Below are 16,703 nucleotides of genomic sequence, written 5' to 3'. Positions count from 1 at the left end.
ACATATTACATGCCATATCTTGATACGAATTGCAGGATCATTCACTATTTCACGATAGTTTTCTGGTTTATGTTTCCAAGGAAACCACGACAGATACCTACGAAGGCTTTCCACGCTTTGTCTTCTAGGGCATTCAACAGCTCCGCAAACTTGTCGTCATCCAGTAATGATGTAATATGCGACCCAACAAATATTCCTTCTTTCAGTTTTGCGTTGGTGACTTTGAGAAATTTAGTTTGCAAGTACATGAATGCAGGAGAATTTTTGTCAAGTGCTTTTACAAAATTCTTCATAAGGCCCAATTTCATATGCAGCGGTGGTAAGTATACTCGTTAGGGATTCACCAATGTGGTGTGAGACACATGTTTGCTCCCAGGAGTGAGAGTGTCACGTTTAGGCCGTTGCTTAGTGTAGTTCGACTTCCTACCCCTGCTGTCCCATTCACATAAGAAACAGCAAAAGTTTGTGTATCCCAGTTGCAAGTCAATAAGTAAAGCTATGAAATTTACATCACCACAGATATTCCAGTTATATTTTGTGTACTGGAGTTTATCTAACAACAATTTCATATTCTGATATGTCTCTCTCATGACAACTGCATGGTCTTCAGGTATCGATGGTAATTCATTTCCATTATGCAGAAGCAACGCCTTCATACTAATTTTCGAGGAGTCTATGAACAATCGCCTTTTATGTGACTGGTGTTCATGTTCTAATATTATTACACGACACGATACCATCGTTTGTAGAAAAATATTCTTTGAAATTACTATCTATACTACGATACACGCATATCCTTGTTTCTTTGTGTAATAGATTCCAACCTTTGATCCTCGAAGCTAGGAGTTCGGCTTGTTATTTCGACAACTGTAAACCCCGAATAAGATCATTGACGTCTGCTTGAGTTAGTAGGTGGAGTTTTGATGTAGAAGCCTCGAATGTAGGATCACTTCTATAATGAGTTTCTTCCTCAGTCAGAGTCTTCACTTACGGTCACAAAATCTGGACACTTCGGCACAGGATACCCGGTCACTATCTAATACAGGCCTCATGGCAGATGGCAAATTTGGATATGTAACGGTATGTTTGTTTTATTGTTTGTAATTCCTTATATGTTTGTTAAACAAAAGTAGCAGTCACTGGAATGGTCTTTTTGTTCCTTCCAGATCATGGGAATTGCAAAAGGCATATGATGTTGCACTTTTTAGCAAGTGGTGTAAAATTTCGCCTCTGATATTTGAACCTTGGTTCACCACAAATGTATCAGAAGTTGTTCGGATGATTCAAACATTTCCTTAGCATCATGCAAGTTCTTCTTAACAACACAAGAAATTAAACAAAGAGTACTCTACTTACGCACAAAGAAAACCTGTGAGGCTCACTCAGGCACGTAGCCAAGGGGGGTGTCCGGGGGGTCCGAACCCCCCTTTTAGACCAGAAATGGAAAAAAATTAAGGAAGGATAAAACAAAATAAAAAGGATCAGCGTTAGAAATAAAAACCACAGGAAGCTTTTGCTTACTCAATTTTATGAGGAGATTTGTATTACTTACAATACATGGGTGCGAGGTAAGCGAGATATCTTGGAAATCAAGAAATTTGAAATTTCAAGAAAAGCTACGGAATTCTTAGAATTTCTGCTACTATTCAGGGAGATTTTAAGCTTTCGAACGCATAGGGCCGTTGTGTAGCAGCTTGGAGGTTTTTTATCATAATTTTTCGTCATCGCATCCTTGCAGCATCAAACATGTTATTTCAAGAACAATTTTCTATACTGCTCCTTTAATCTGTCGTTTGCAACCGACAGTAGTTAACGGAATAATAAAAACAAAAACTATGTGGAAAGAAAGTTCTGATAGCATTTGATTCAACAGAGAAAGGAACGCACATATTGTAATATAGTTTACAAGACGGTATTGAGTATGTATTTTTTGTAACACTGAATATGTACTTTTTATAATAATTGAAGTCATAATCAAAGGAAAATTGTTATATTTGAATAAACAGAGGAAGGATGTAAATATTGTAAAATCTTTTTCAATACGTTTTTTTTCATTATTTCACTCGAGATTTCTTCATATTTTTTTATTAAAATATTTACCAACATATCCTCATTTTATTGTCCTAACATACCAATATATGTTGATAGTAAAGTAGTTTTGATTGATCAAGCTGCTGGGCCTTCAGAGTTTCATGTCGCTCCCGGGGGCCCCGGTCACGAAATCCTGGGTAAACGAATCGATAAATGTTCCAGTAAAATAGTTTAGAATGACTGAGCTCCTGGTGTGATGACCAAAGTATTTCATGTCACGGACCCCCCTTCACGAAATCCTGGCTACGTGCCTGGCTCACTACACCATCACGAATATATTTCTGCTAAAACTGGTCTGATCTTGATCGACATTTACAGTATTGTCAAGCCCACAAAAACAAACACTTTTGCTCCATTGTTTTTCTCTTTTTTATTGCACAACAAAGAAACTTTTCGAATCTCGAATGAATACCTATATATAAAGTGGGTCTCATAAGCTATGTAAGTTTATAACTTTATTGGTTGTCGTTGAGGTGAGGGAAGATGTAATGGAGGGATTGCGCAATTGAAAAAAAAATACAATTTCCACAATATTTACCTAATTTCAATTATCTCCCACCCCCACCCCCATGGCATTGATGACACAAATCTTGCACTAAATGAAAAGTTTATTCTTTGCCAGCAATGTGCCACTTAAAGTATCTTTCTACATTAATAAACCACCGCGCTCTGCCGATTCCAACATATGGATATTTCATGTTAATACGTTTCATTTCGTATATAAGAGTGAAAAAACAAGTGAATGTCACAACTAAACGATTCCTAATGGGAACATTTTGATTGCATTTTTGAATTCAGGAGAATAAACTACTTCAGAATCAGCAATCACTTCTTTTGTGAAAAAAGAATCATGTTGACCAGTGTTATTATTACTTAATACATAATACCAGCATTAATGAACAACTTTTGACTTGTCATGTTTTATCAAACTTAAGTCTGACAATACAATCGGAATACCGAACTATTGTGCAATTATCTTGGCATGTTTAATATCAGAGTTGTGGATGTATTCTTTAACACTTTCTTATCTGGTATTATTGTTATATACAAAATATTAACTATGAGATATAAGTATTTATCCAGCTTCTGTATCTAGGCCAAAGCTCTCAAGCATTTTCTGAAATCAGCTGTAACTTTATACTCCTGAACAATTTTATCAGTCCTGTCATACATCTCTATGTATAAGTCAGTGGCATACGCAGGGGTTTTGTCCTGGGGGTCCGACTTTTTGTAAAATTAGTCTACTTTTAGGAGCAAGTTTGGAAATTTTCATATAATTTAGCCTCAAATTGTATTTGGACCCCCCCGAAACGCTTTAGACCCCTCCCGAAATAAATTCCTGCGTACGTCCTTGGTATAAGTTATTTCCTTTCTTCTTCCAACTTAATTTAGAAAATCAACTTTTGGACCTTTTAGATACGGTACTACAATCTAGCGAGAACTGCATTTATTTTATTCCTCATCTTTCAATTGCATGAATCATCATGTGTATTCTCCACAGGAGTATCTTTATTTTCCAGGCACTAGTGATCAAAATAATCCAACTTACTCTTACTTCCGATTAGCAATGTCTTCATTCGGGATGAATGAGCACACTTCTTACCGAAAACTATGCTAGTTTTACCTTTAGCTCTCTTAAGTCTGAATGAATTATATAAACGTATATAAATTGCTTACTTCAGCTCTTAAACATTTTGCAAACAGTTATATGATTCTATTGACCATCGATTGATGACATCTCCAAGATGTACTCACTCGGTTTTGTAGACAAAAGACACAACAGATGTAGTGCTGAAACTTCAGGAAAAAAATTATTTTATTTACGAAATTGTCGTGTAACGTTTTTCTTAATTCGAAGGCATAAATCTACACTTTCATTCTTTATTGCTATTTAACTTAATGCAATTTGGGCCATTGGTAAGCTTCAAAGGAAATATGGGCTGTATTCCTTCAAAATCAAATATTAATCCCTTCATTCTTGACAGACCTTAACCGCTTAACTTAAAACCACGAATTATTACGTTATTTTTGTTTTGCCCTAAAATTAAAAACACGAATATATTCGTGCAAAGAAAAAAGATCTAAATATTAATTTAAACGACGAATCCTTACGTTTGCCATACGCAGCTGAGTGTATGGGTGTTCGCTAGATGTCGGTAAGATTCATTTAACTATTTTTGGCTAATATTTTGCACTGAAGGCCAATGCTTATTGACGAAATGACTAAATTGAAATAGCATATTTACATTGTACCGAAAAAATGATAAAATTTGGAACGACTTTTGCGAGAAAAATTATAAGTTAAGCGGTTAATCCATTGCAGTGAAGAATATTGGAAAGCTTCAGAGATAATATACACCATATTGCATCAAAATAGATAAAAAAAACAAATAGTGAAAGCTATCGATAAACGTTATCTTTAATCATGTTATTTAAATATGGAAATTTTGAAATTTAAATAACTTACGTCCTTATCCGCTTATCTGCAACTTATTTCAACCACAGTCAATAAGCTTACAGCACTGTAAGTTGGTTTTAAGCACCTAACACTCTTTATTACTATGTCCAACTGTAATTAGCCAGTGCGCTGCCATTAAACCGCGATTTTAAGTGTATTTCTTTTAGCTATATCGATATGTTGTGTAATTTACGCAGGTTGTCAATATAATGTACGAACACGAAGTGTAGATTCCAAATATTTACATTTTATGTTTTTAGAAATTTACTTATGAATTGTATCTTCTTGTATTCATTCCACCAACTTGTGTAATCATTTCAGCAACAACTAGGAACGAAAAACAATGAATGACCATGATTTCTGTTCATGATTTCACATTTTCCTGGTTTTGGTAGTTAATGATCTAGTAAAGAAATTTTTAGAAATTCCTACTTTAATACAGAATATCCCTTGTCATCATTATAGGAAACATGAGATAACGTAAAACGGAAATTCCCATCTTGTTTAAAATGGCTGTATTCCTTATTATTGGATATATCAGTACCTACTAAAACTCAACAGATGGAATTCATGTGAAAAGCAGTTTCCCAATGTCTCTGGTAATTTTTATTGTATAAATATCGATAGTGAAGCCGTAAGCTATACTAGCTTGTGCAACATCTGGTATCAGTAAACGAATGAGAGCTGATATTAAATATATTCCTAGTATTTAGAATTCATCGTTAAAAAAGTGTTTCTCACCACTGTAATCTTTTTCGCTCCATGAGATTCAAAATTGGAAGCAAAATTGATGGTAGACCACTACCACCTTCAGTCGCAGGAAGGAAATAAAATTGAGGTATTCGTGCGATACTAAATCCAGATGGAAAGAAATGTTTTAAATTATCTATTACAGTTTGTTTCACTATGGAGAATAACAACCGAAACTGGATGTTATTGACATACTTCACTTCATATTTGAATAGGAAGATAAACGTGCAATTGATACTTGTTCTTGGGACATTGAATAAATATTAAAAAGCTCTATGAGGATCAATATTTGAATCCAAAAAGATTATATTGCAAGAGAGAAATAAAGTCAGAGACGAAACATAATATTTCTGCACAGAATTGATGTCAAGAAACTACTTCTAAACCTCTATCACCGTTTCTCTTGAATGGTGATCAAAGTTGAAACCGGAAATCATTAACCCTTTTAGGATTTCCACTTTCTGATGCAAATTTTTGACTTCCTCTCAAACACCTACTGCTTCCTTACTATTTACCCTAGGATCATCTTTCATACCTCGCTCTTTTTCAGAATAGAGTATAATTTCAAAAGGTACCACTCGCTTGTTAGTATTATATACCAAAAATGGGAAAGTCCCAAAAAAGAAGAAGAAGAAAAGAAAAAACGAAATTTTTCGAAAACAAATTCGAGATCTTTGTGCCAATCTTTCCCTAACCTATGTTAATGTAGCGATCTGATTTAAAAAATACAGTGTTATGTGCATAATACACGTTCGAAATTTGTATCTTGTATCTTGAAAACTTAGGTCGGGAGAAATTTTTGAAAGTCTGAAGGTGACCCATTTTCTCTCTTTTATATATATATATATATATATATATATATATATATATATATATATATATATATATATATACTTCAAAAATGCACTGCGTCATTACTATTCAACCTAAAGCCATGGTTCAAAGGTTATTTTCTTCAGTATAAAGTGTCTTTTCCAACGGTACCACCCACATGTCCGTATCATACACTTGACCAGGAAAAACTGGATTTTTTTCTAAAAAAAATCACCTCCTCGGAACACTTGTACAACGATTACAACGATATTTACACTGGTTCTTCCTTTTCATAATAATAAAATTTGAGCCATTGAAACAACGCACACTCTGTTCCTTATTTCATTCCATTTATTTATATATTATTATATCTGGTTGCCCCTGACAACCTCATGTCCAAAGTCCTATTATTTTTAACATATGAATATCTTTTATACATTGACGATCATATCATTTAAAAACATTTCTTTCTCTTCTTCAGATAGTAAAAGTCAGCCAGCCTAGTACATATTTTGAATATCTTATGACGCAAAATTATAAATGAATACATATTAACAATACTAATATACAACGTATACAACTTACCGTTCTATATTATGGCTCCCGACGGACTTTTCTTTTTATTCTTTAACTTCATAAAAAGAAAAATAATTCTGGACCGTTTACATATACATGGGAATCACTCGAGTTTTCAAATGCACCTCGTATATTTAAAAATTACAATTCTTATAATTATACATACATATATATCATATTTAATTCTATAACAATATTATTATCATATTTATCATCATATTTTTTATTTTAATTTTATCATCATCTTCATATATTTATACATTTCTACGACGATGAGGTACATTTGAAAAAACTAGATCAACAAGTTATTTAAGTTCCTTTTCGTGTCCATTTGCATGTTATTTTAATTCTTTTTCGGTCCCATAAAATGCTTGTTACAATTCAATAATTATCTACTTAGGCACCATGAAGAAGGTTTTGAGAAAGATGTATGTGATATTCATATAGTTATTCGGATATAAGATATAGTTAAACAAAATATAGATTAAGATTGAAATGTCGATAATAATCAGGACATAACATAATAATTAACGTCCTATTAACATCATAACATGAATAATGTGATTGATATAGCATTTAGACAATCATAGAACTCAAGAAAGGTACGAATAACAAACGAACTCATAATGATATTTGAAGCAAAATCAATTGAGTACGGTCCCCTCAGACGCCGTAACTCCAATCTAAGTTACATGTCCAACAAATTCAGTCAGGCTATACTGAAAGTCACAAACAGAAACACAGAATTACGCCTTATTCACTTCCATAGTCCTACGTTTCTTACTTTTCTTACCTTACTTCCTGCCACCTGCGCAACGTTTCTGACAAATCGTATTATTTCTGCTGCAATTAGGTTGCGTCCGGTTACCGATAAAATTAGGTTTGGATATACAATCAGTACCTCTGTTACTGTCACTACTAAGATTAGGTTTGGTTACTTTAAGTTTAGTTCTTTCTCGTTTTACTGGTGTCAAAGTGTCGTGTCTTTTGACATAATTGTACCTCTTCTTTCCACAATACGCACGGAACTTTGTCCTACAACGGGTTCTGTTTCTTCTGTGGTTAGGTTCAGTTGCATCATCGGTACACATGAATTTAACATCTTCCTGCACATTGGAATCACACTTCAATCGCACATAAATACTTCGAACTTGTCTCCGAAGGTTAGTTTGATTCAAGTTAGCACTGTATCGCTCCATTACTGGATCTTCAAAACTATGCAATATCACATTTGGATGATGGAAACCAACGCACTGCATTACGTTCTGCGAAGACACCATCAGACCGTTCACCAACATCATTCTGGTCCTTTCATTGAATACGCAATTCAACATCTCCAATTTGGTTGAACAATCACTACAAACATTGGTAGGAACGCACGCTTTCTTCCTCGATTACACAAATACTGGAATCAACTTATCTCCTGCCACATGAACCACATTATTAATATCATGTTGAACATACAAGTAACGCAGGCAGTTAATAGGGTTCTCAAGATGAGGATGGTCATAACTTCTAGCACACTGATATCTACCAGAATCTTCGTTACACACAACATCGGCAAGACAATCAAAAACATTTGAACGAAGAGAAAAATTAGGATAATCTGATCCAATCAGTACGGCAGTACGCTTATACGAACATTCGGCTAATTCCATACAAACATTCAAATCAACAAAGACAAAGAAATATGCCAACTCAGAAGGTTCAGATTTCAATTCTTGCCTCTGTACTGTTCGTTGATCTATCCGTTGGTTTAATGTTTCCAGTCGTTGTTTCACTTTAGCAAATTGTTCATCAGTATGTCGTGCTTGGTCCTGTGCCTGTTCCTTGATATGCTGGGACAGTTCTTCGTTACGTCGTGCTTGATCCTGTGCCTGTTCTTTGATCTGCTGGGACAGTTCTTCGTTACGTCGTGCTTGGTTCTGTGCCTGTTCCTTCATCTGCTGGGACAGTTCTTTTAAGAATTCCAACATGTTATCTGAATAATTCATGGCTCAATGTTGTTCACTTCTACTCTTCTTCGAAACGATACACATTCAGTCAGTCCCGGGTTTCGGTACCATATACAACGATTACAACGATATTTACACTAGTTTTTCCTTTTTATAATAATAAAATTTGAGCCATTGAAACAACGCACACTCTGTTCCTTATTTCATTCCGTTTATTTATATATTATTATATCTGGTTGCCCCTGACAACCTCATGTCCAAAGTCCTATTATTTTTAACATATGAATATCTTTTATACATTGACGATCATATCATTTAAAAACATTTCTTTCTCTTCTTCAGATAGTAAAAGTCAGCTAGCGTAGTACATATTTTGAATATCTTATGACGCAAAATTATAAATGAATACGTATTTACAATAATAATATACAACGTATACAACGTACCCTTGTACTTGCACCCCTCGAGACTGGCCCCGGTTTGAAACAGAGATCTAAAAAAAATTGAGAAATACCCAAAGGTAAACACAATTCGTATGTAAAGTTTCAATTTAATACCTTGAAACCTAAGGGTGTGAAACTAGTTTGAAATTGGCCTTAAGAAAAGAAAAAAAAAGTAATGCCCATCCGCCCCCACTTGACGCAGTCAAGTTGACCATTCATCTGGGGTGTTCTTTGGTTCAGTCGTGACGTGACCAATAAAACTCCTGCTTAAATACCTGGTATAGAACCTAAATAAGTGGTCAAAGACTATAGTACACCATGATAACAAAAGTTACCGTAAATCATAAGAGGGTTAATTTTTACAACTTTCATTTTGATTTAAAGATAAAGGAAAAGATGAAACCTGTTCTTGGAATCCTAATTCGATTTCCTACCTCTTGTTGGTTTTCTTGCTGTACCCGCTGACAGACAGATAGACGGACGGGCACGATTGTTCTATATGCCATCTAAAACTTAAGTCGAGCTTAGTTCAAGACTTTAAGGTTTTCAAAATAGAAAAGAAACCAACGCACTTGCTATTTTGTTTCTTTAAACAGCTTTAATGGAAATTTCTTAAAATTTTGAACTGGCTCAAGGAAACAACGAGAGCTTCTTAGTAAAAAGCGTATAGATTCCTTTGACTATGATATTTTCTTTTCTTCTGACAAAATTGATTACTTTATAGAAGTTTTTCTCGGAGTTTCCGGAAATTAAGAGCAGAGGAAAATCTTTCCTGACACTGAACTGACAGACAGGAAATTACTCTGCATTTGTTGAACGACTTCTATTCTTTTCAATTTCTTCTTCTTCTTCTTCTACTACTACTTCTTCTCACGCCTTCCTTTTTACCTTATTTCCTTTTTCTTGCAAAATTCCATCTCCGTTTTACAAATGCTCAAGGTGGTAAGCGGGATTAATAAAAATAATATTTAAAATGAAAGAAAAAAAAAGAACCATTAAAATAATGTTACATTTTGGTTCATTAACGATGAGCATGCTAATACTTTACTTATTCATAGTTTGCCTGTTGATATTTTTTTCTTCCTTTCAAAGGATTCTCTATTTTCTTAATCCTTTCGTAGGGTATATGCTTACAAGAGAACTTCAAATCTTGCTGGAATTGTAATGAATATTTTTAGCTTCTTTTTCGGTACCCTTTTGTTTCGCCTGGTTTTGAAGTGATAATATCTCAGTGTTGTACTATAAAATGCGATATGTTTCAAGACTATTTTTCTCTCCTTCGCTTGCTCTCTCTCTTTATATATATATATATATATATATATATATATATATATATATATATATATATATATATATATATATACAGGGTGGGCCATTTTAATTAATCCACGGAAATATCTGAAAAATTATAAAACATAGAAGAAATTTTTGAAGTACACGTTATATATTGCTAAGGGGGAAAACCAATTCCGCCAAAAGTACCCCTCCCCGCCCCCAGGAAATGGGGGTAACGGGGGGTAACTTTGAAATGTCAAATGGGAACATGGGTCGAGTAATACCTCGTTCGAAAGGTATTGGAAAACTAAGTAACGCTGTACCAAAAGATGTTTCATATTGTGCACCAGTTTCAAAATGGCCGCCATGATATGGTTCGGAAACTCCAGTACCCGTAGTATGAAAACCATGGAAGGTAAATGAATGGAACAAAATTGAAATACGTAAATATCATAGGGCATATCGAATGATGTAATCCCTGTGATCCCAGTGGCCTCCCTGAAGGGGTCTTGTGGGCTAACTTCAAAATTTCAATGTCTGACCGGACAACGGTTCGGGCGTACGCTTGAACTACCCAATGCTTCTTTGGAAGGCAGACTTCATGCATAGAGAATTGGTGCACTAAGTTAACGCGGATGGCCACAGTTACTTTTTGATTAACTATTAGCATTCATGTCATATTGTGAGCTTGAGGGACGAAACGGTGTGTACGTATATCCCCGAAATGCTTTCTGAATAACCAGCACGCATTGCCTAAAAGTTTCTCTTGTTTTTAGTCACTACAGCGTCATCCTTACAAACAAATGTTTCAACCACACCATACCTATTTGTAAGGTTAGCCTTAATTTACGAATTAAAGTAGAGTTCTCGTTTGAACTTTCACTTTACTTTCCACCCCACTCACATACAGAGCGCAGGGAGAGGTTATTTTGCAGACTTGGATTTCTCTCTATACCGGTACATTATGGCAATTTTACTCTAATATTTTTATCTCTATTGTATTATTCTCGAGCCTTGGAACGCCTCCGTGGTTTTCCTATTTAATTTTCGTTATTTTCATTTATGTCTAACCGTATTCATACTATGGGTACTAGACGTTTTCTTAGACACAGTCACCATGTCTTTGCGATAATTTTGAAAACGGTGTCTCATGTCGAAAATTTTCTTACAGAAGCTGTTTGATATTAATTTGTCTATGTAACGTGATGTTACTCGCTTCAAGCTGCTATTTGAAATTTTCAAGTTGGCCCCGGATACCTTTCAGTTGGCTCTTGGAGTCACCCCGACAACACCTCTCGATGTGCCTTACGTCAGTTAGCTACTCCAGTCTTTCTTTTGTTGATTTATCTCAAATCGCTTTCATACTACGGGTACTAAACATTTTCTCTGACACGGATACTATGTTTCGGCGGCCTTTTGAGAACACTGCCATTTCACATCAATCGTTTTCTCCTGCAATATGTTAGATTTTGCAAGATTTATCGAACGAGGTACCACTCGGCTCATGTTACTATTTGAAATTTTGAAGTTAGCCCCCAAGACCCCTTTAGGGAGGCCACTGGGATCACAGGGACCACACTGTTCGATATGCCCTATGATATTTACGTATTTCAATTTTGTTCCATTCATTAACTTCCATGGTTTTCACACTACGGGTACTGGAGTTTCCGAACCATATTATGGCGGCCATTTTGAAACCGGTGCACAATATGGAACATCTTTTGGTACAGCGTTACTTAGTTTTCCAAGACCTTTCGAACGAGGTATTACTCGATCCATATTCCCATTTGACATTTCAAAGTTACCCCCCGTTACCCCCATTTCCTGGGGGCGGGGACGGGTACTTTTGGCGGAGTTGGGTTTCCCCCTTAGCAGTATATAACGTGTACTTGAAACATTTCTTCTATGTTTTATAATTTTTCAGATATTTCCGTGGATTAATTAAAATGGCCCACCCTGTATATACCGGGTGAGGCATTTAAAACTGTTTTTTTGAATATCTGGAAAACTACAAATCGGATTTTGAAAAAGTTGTAATAAAAGTTGTTCGTCTCGAAGGGGGACATCCAATGATACCACACTCGACCCCCTGCCCCCACCCCCCGGGGGCGGGAGGGAGGGCAACTTTGAAATCTTAAATAGGAACCCCCATTTTTTATTCCATATTCTGATTTTCCGTGAAAAAATACGTAACTTTTGTATTGAACATTTTTTTTCCTTGCGTGATAGATGGCGCTGTAATCGACAAAAATCAAAATGGCTCACAAACATTTGAAAAATGAGGCATTTAAAACTGTTTTTTTGAATATCTGGAAAACTACAAATCGGATTTTAAAAAAGTTGTAATAAAAGTTGTTCGTCTCGAAGGGGGACATCCAATGATACCACACTCGACCCCCTGCCCCCACCCCCCGGGGGCGGGAGGGGAGGCAACTTTGAAATCTTAAATATGAATCCCCATTTTTTATTGCATATTCTGATTCTCCGTGAAAAAATACGTAACTTTTGTATTGAACAATTTTTTCGTTGCGTGATAGATGGCGCTGTAATCGACAAAAATTAAAATGGCTTACAAACATTTGAAAAATGAGGCATTTAAAACTTCTTTTTGAATATCTGAAAAGCTAAAAATCGGACTTAAAAAATAAAACGTAAAAAAATTCACTCATCTCGAAGGGGAACATTCAACAATATCACACTCGACCCCTGCCCAACCTCCCGGGGGCGGGAGGGGGTCAACTTTGAAATATTATACGAGAACCTCCATTTTTTAATAAAGGTTTGGATTCTCTGGGAACAAATACGTAACTTTTGTATTGAACATTATTTTCGTTTCGTGATAGGTGGCGCTGTAATCGATGAAAATTTGTTACGAACAATTGAAAAATATCCAAGAAATACGCATCAGATTAAGAAAATTAAAGTAGATAGTTTTGATATCTTTGTAAATGCTATCAAATGACACCATAGTTGACTACCGTAACGCTATCTCAGTTATTCTGAAAGGTGGTTATTCTAAAATCTTTAATGAGAAACTGTAATGTTTTAAGCAAAACACTTGATTCTCCAGAACATAATTCATTACTTTGCCCAAATTTTTGGTGTAATTTCTGTTACGGATGTAGGTGAAATTTACTTCAATTGGACTACGTGGACGTAGTATCTATTAGTTTGTTGCCTTTGGTTTGCTGATTCAATGTGAGTCCCCTTGCCTCTCACTAAGGAGATGCTTGTTTCAGGTAAGTCGCCTTGAGTCTCATCATCGAGGTGTTTGTTTTAGTTGAGCCTCTTGCATCCTACCATTCGGGTGTTTGTTTTGGGGTTGTCTCTTTGCCTCTCACACATCTTCATTGTTTACTGAACAAACGAACAAACGTTCGAAATGGTCCCCCTTTTCTGCAATAGACTACACATTGCAAGTAGGGATAGGCCCGAGTCGAGCTTAAACTCGACTCGAGTTGAATTCGAGTCGAGTCAAAGGTAATTTTCTCGAGTCGAGTTCCAAGCCGAGTCACTGTTTTGAGCTCGAGTTTGATAAATGGCTCGCACATTCAGCTCTTTTTAACTCGTTTTTAAATTATGGCCTGTTTAGACTGGAAAGCGAAAGCCATGAGAAATGTAAGCAGTAATGTCGAATACTTTTAATATTTCTCACGACAGAGGTACATCTGGTGGGGGTACGTTTAGTATATGTCATCTCGTCTCGAAAACGAGACAACAATAGATTTTTATAACGAGACAGCTTCAAATTTCGTGAGCACCAATATAAGTATATACTGTAGTTCTTACCGTCTAGGCTTAGACCTGCACGGTCGACTTTTTGAGCCCCAGAAGAAGCCCAATCCGTGCAGTGATGTCAATAGGCTCGGCTGGTTCAACTGAGCGAACAGCTCAAGCCGGCTCGGTTGGGATGGAAAGCCATTGGCTCGGTTCAATTGAGCCGGCTTGGTTGGGACGAGCCAGCGACTCGGCACAATTGAACCGATGGCTCGAGCCGGTTCCATTCGGATCAGCCACCAACTCGACCCATGTGAGCCATCGGCTCGAGCCAGCTCCATTAAAAGCAGCCAATCGACTCGGTTCGACTCAGCTGAACTGAGCCGGCTCGCTTGGGTGAGCTGTTGGCTCACTTTTCTGTTTGGCTTGATAGTGAATAAGCTGTGAGCCGACCGCTTGAGCCGATGACAACCCTAAACCCGGACCAAGCAGTTTTGAACATGTTTGACCGACGCCCTATATCTTTTATCAATTTTTGGCTTGCTCCTCTGGAACTCAAACCCAGAACCTCATGACCGATGTCCTTGCCTCCTAAAGACTTGTCGACTACGCAGATAGACAGTCACTAGTTTTTAGTATTCAGATACAAACCGCCTATCTTTCGTATAGTAATAATAATAATAATAATAATAATAATAATAATAATAATAATAATAATAATAATAATAATAATAATAAGTTGTAGTAGTGGTAGTATATTACTAGTAATATCATTGATAATTATATTATCTACGTAGGATATTTGAAAAGAGTATTTGGAACTACACACAGGATTTAGCTCGAATTGGCTCGACTCGACTCGAAACTTAACCCGAATTCGAGTAGAATTTCGAGTAGAGTTGGAGGAAGTTTTTCGAGTCGAGTCGAGTCGAGTTTCAAAGAAAACTTGCTCGAACTCGCTTGTGCCCATCCCTAATTGCAAGTGTTACACCTACAGGAAATCTAACCATGGACTGCTACGCGTGGTAGCAGTTCTTGCTTCGTAGACGGTAGTTTGAATAATGCAAAATATATCGCAAAAAATAGTCACAATTTCGAACATTTTCTTATCACTAGACAGCGCCAAGAAAGACAATGTTACATAACGTACTCACAAAGTACGTTCACATGTCATTCAGGGTTATGTCAGTATTATTAAATTATTTATTGAAACTGGAAGTATTCAACCCAGACAACGAGTCCGATCACGGCCTGTGACGAACGAAAATGCCGCAGTGAATGTTTTAGCTGCAGTTGCTGCAAATCCTCACATCAGTTCTCGGCAAATCGCACGAAGTTCAGGAATGTCGCAAAGAAGTGTTCTGCGCATACTGCATGAACACAGATTCCATCCATATCACGTTTCGTTGCATCAGGAACTACATGGGGACGACTTTCAACACCGCTTGAACTTTTGCAATTGGATACAACAGCAATTAGCAGTTAATGATGATTTTATTTCACAGATACTTTTCTCTGATGAGGCAACTTTCACGAATACTGGTCAAGTGAATCGGCATAATATGCATTATTGGTCAGTAGATAATCCTCATTGGTTAAGGCAAGCCGAGCGTCAACGTCCATGGAGTGTGAACGTTTGGTGCGGTGTTTTAGGTACTCGAATAATTGGCCCATACTTCATAGACGGGAATTTGAATGGTCAAATGTATGCCGATTTTTTAGATAATATTTTGCCAACACTACTGGAAGATGTCCCACTTCAAACAAGAATGAATATTTGGTTTCAACAAGACGGATGTCCAGCGCATTATTCACGGATATCTCGTGAGGTTTTGAATAGAAAATATCCTGATCGATGGGTTGGACGAGGTGGTCCTCAAAATTGGCCTGCACGATCCCCTGATTTAACTTCTTCCGACTTTTTCCTGTGGGGAACGCTAAAAGCAAAATGTTACACGGAAGAACCAACAACCCCAGAAAATATGCGGCAGCGCATAATCAATGAATGTGCAAACATTAGCGAAGAGACACTTAGAGCAGTAGAATTGTCCTTCAGAAACAGAGTTGTAATGTGTATTGCAGAAAACGGACACCATTTTGAACATTTGCTTCGGTAAAATATGGAGCTTCCGATGGTGAGAGGCAAGGGGACTCACCTTAAACAAGCACCCCGATGGTGAGAGGCAAGGGGACTCACATTAAAAAAGCACCCCGAAGGGAACAAATTACTACTACGTCCACGTCGTTGTTCCTGGGTAACGCTAAAAGTAGTTTTAATTGTCGAGTTTATTTTCAAAACGGATCTTGTCCATTTTTTCTTTTTTAAATTGAGATATCAGTAGCTTTGAAATCTTTGAGGTCGTATCTTTCTGTTTATGAATTGGTTTCTTGCCAAAACTGTCTAAAACATTTAAAAAAAAGTAATTTGAAAAGTTGATTTTTGTTCATAAGTGATATTGTCCACAACAACATGGCGCACTGATAAGGAAAGGATTTTTTAATTATAAAACGGCTCTTTTCTATAACCATTGAATGACTAGTTGCCATTTTCGGTTCAAATTGTCTTTTGTCCCAATGCTATGCATTGCATCAGCAAGCAAGATAATAGTGATAAACAATTAAATT

The sequence above is a fragment of the Thermobia domestica genome, chromosome 11 (genome assembly GCF_964235325.1).
Source record: "Thermobia domestica chromosome 11, izTheDome1.hap1.1, whole genome shotgun sequence".
NCBI classification, from domain to species: domain Eukaryota; kingdom Metazoa; phylum Arthropoda; class Insecta; order Zygentoma; family Lepismatidae; genus Thermobia; species Thermobia domestica.
The sequence above is the reverse complement of the archived record's forward strand: the minus strand, read 5'-3'. Positions refer to the sequence as shown.